This window comes from Elephantulus edwardii, unplaced genomic scaffold (genome assembly GCF_000299155.1).
Source record: "Elephantulus edwardii isolate Elephantulus edwardi_28Jun2011 unplaced genomic scaffold, EleEdw1.0 scaffold00207, whole genome shotgun sequence".
NCBI lineage: Eukaryota > Metazoa > Chordata > Mammalia > Macroscelidea > Macroscelididae > Elephantulus > Elephantulus edwardii.
Window position 1 is genome coordinate 3,853,645 of NW_006399957.1, and position 3,235 is coordinate 3,856,879.

Genomic DNA, 3,235 nt, shown 5'->3' on the forward strand with positions numbered 1-3,235 from the left:
AAAGGCATCAATTCTCCTTCTATCCTCCTTGGTCATTGTCCAACTCTCTGATGCATAACAAGTGATTGCAAAGACCATGGCCTGTATCAGACGCATCTTAGTCTCCAGAGAGACACCACTGCTCTTCAGTACTTTGGAGAGGTCCCTAACAGCTTTAGCATGGTGCAAATCGTCAAGATAGAGCAAGGGTCACATTGGTTGTTCACAGGGTCGTTACAGGTTGATGGTGGCCTGGTGTCTTGCTCTCGTGAGTGTCCTGCACCACTAAGTGTTCATCCATCGCTGACATCTCACTAGAGGGGACACAGCTGAAGCCCCTGCAGCAGCCTCACAGGACCCCCGCCTGCGTGAGGGAGGGCACAGGAAGGGGCCATGGCATGGGTGAGTGGGGCCCTGGCGCTCTGACGTACGTTAGTGAGCTTAAGTGCACCTTATCCTGTCAGGACGGCCTCCTCGCTGGTCTCATGATCGCACACGTCTTCATTTCTTCACAGCGATGGAAGCCACTGCAGGCTCATTGGCCACTCTGTCCCCTCCACCCAGGACAGTACTTCCAGTCATAGAGCTGTCAGTGGTGCAGACTCGGAGTCATATCTGAATCCACTCGGGGCCTGGAGGCAGGGCTCCTGCTGCACGCAGAGCTGTGTCCCTTGTCACAGGCGTGGGAAGGCTCCTGCTTGAAGGGGTCCCACACAGGTGTGTGAAGAGGGGCAGCTCTGCCCAGGAGACAGCAAGGGAGAAACTCCGCCAGGGCCATCTGCTGTGTGCCCATTAGAGTGTGCTAGACCAACACGCCCGGCAGAAATGCTGTGTGAGCCACAAAGGCCATCGTGGATTCTGCAGCGGCCACTGGAATAGAAAGGACAGAAAGCAGGTGAGGAGGGGGCAGAGAGCCCACAGTTCTTGGTGGTTGGAAGCCAGCAGATCACACGAGTCTGTCTGCAGAGGCACAGCCTGGTGCCACAGAGGCGAGGACAGTGAGCCTGTGTCTCACATTCTTGGGGTGCTCTTGGGAAAGGGGTGCTCAGAGGACGGGCTGAGGCACAGTGGGGCTGGGAGGAGGGTGCTGCATGCAGCACTTTTGGTCTGACCATACCTGGGCCCACAGGGAGTCAGAGACGTGGCACCCACTCAATGGCACCCGACTACCACCAATGGCAGGACAGTGCCTCACAGCATGGAAGTCATCAAGTGCCTGCGAACGATGGCAGAACAGATGTGAGTGATGGCTTCTTTTAAGTCTGAAAATAAGACAAGCGATGGGGCCAGCACCTGCCTCCCAGATCCACAAGCCCCCCATCAAGCCAAAACTCAACCCACTGAAGAGTTCCTCCTCAGATTCGCACTGCAGGACAGCGGAGTGACGGCCCACAGGGCACCGAGGCTGCAGCCTTTCTGAATTGCAGGCCTGGGTCTTCTCCCAAGAGCCACTGACTGGCTCCAACCACCAACCTTGTAGTTAGAAGCCCAGTGGTTAAGCCACTGCACCACAAGGGCTCCCACAGAAAGCCAGGTGCTCAATATATACGTGCAGGACGCCTGGTGCAGAAAGACACTTCACCTTCATTCAGCCGTTGGCTCTGGAGCCCAGGGGAGTATGCCCCCAGCCAGGCAACATCCAGGCCTGTGTCAACTGGCCAGTGCTAGAGGGCTGGGGCAGGAAGGATGGACTGTTTGTTTTGAGCTCCTAGGACTGAGAGTTGAGGAAGTGAGCTGAAGTGTGTCCAAATGCAGAGAGGAAAGATGTTTCTAGGAGTTGAGCAGAGTGGACAGAGGTCCATAGACAGGAGAATGTCAGTCCCTGCCACTACATGCAGGAATAAGAGGAGGAAGTGGGCCATATAGCAGTGGGGACAGAGCCTCCCTTGCAGGTGAGCCCCCACTCCCATCAGTCTTTGAAGGACCCCACAGAAGTAGGGTCCCTCCTCCAAGTAGTCCCCTTGCCCACTTCCGGTGGCCCTTGTCTTCTAATCACACCCAAGTTTAACCACCCAGGAAGATCCTCAGAACGGAGCCAACAGAAACACTGAGCCTTCCCTCTCAGAGTCCCAGCACCAAGGAGACGGCCAGCCCTTCCCTGCTGAAGGGATTGGAGGTAGCAGACTGGACGCGCACTAGACCATACCTGAAGCCAAAGTCTGCAGATAGCATAGCCGCACCGGAATGGGATGAGAACGACTGAGACTTTCAGCCACATCTAAGCAGTCACGTCACTCAGCCCCCAACACTCACCAGTGAACCTGGGTCTGTATGTAGACCCTGGATTACGGGACTGCTCACCCCTGAAGGAAGGAATGCTCGTGGGGCATCCTCCACTGTTGTCTCCTCTCAGTTACCTTAATTTCGTCATCTTCTCCCTTTTATCTAATTTAGCACAAAACTCAAAGAAAAGTCCCTACTCATGCCGGCTCTGTACCTACTATCTTCAAACCTGTTTAAATAGTAGTCCTAGAATTCCAGAAATAATTATTATTATTTAGGATCCCAGATCTTTTCATTTTCTTGCACTTAAGGAAGAGAAGCTGTAGGAATGTGTTCTGTTTACTTGAGGGAGGGAGGGTTGTGTGAAACGGCGCACTTGTTCTCTTAGCAAATTAAATCGTCTCCACTTTTGGGGTGCACAACTTCTCGGTATATTATTTATTGCAAAGGGAAATTATTGTGCTGGCAAGAAAATAGTGTCACTTAAAAATTAGGTGGTTCCCAATCAACTTATGACAGTAATTGTCGCAGTGTCCTCTTTGATTTAGATATAGTAATATCAATGTAATTGCCACTGGGAAAAAATGATAATGGCTGTTAATGATAACACACACATGAATGGCAATGAACAGGAACGTGTATTTTATATCAAGTTCAACCACAGAGCAGCCACAGAAAACCCAGGATGGTGCCAATCCCTCAAGGAAATTAGCCTCCCCGCTCCTCCCATGTAAATGAGGGGGTGGGTGATTACAGAGGACTGAAGGGTGGCCCAGCCTCCCCCAACTCCAGGCAAGAGACCACCAGGTAGAGTGGGTACAGCGACTCCAGAAGAAGACAGTGAACCAGAACTGCTGGGTTTGTGTCTGCATAGAGATTGTTCAGCGTGACCGTGAACACTCAATCACTCAGCGCTTACCCAGTCAGCACCAAGTGTGTGACAGCCATGCCACGAAGGTGACATGCAGTGTCTATGTAGCATGGTTGCATCCCATGAACTGGAGAACAGCCCCAGGCTGCTTGCATTGTGTCT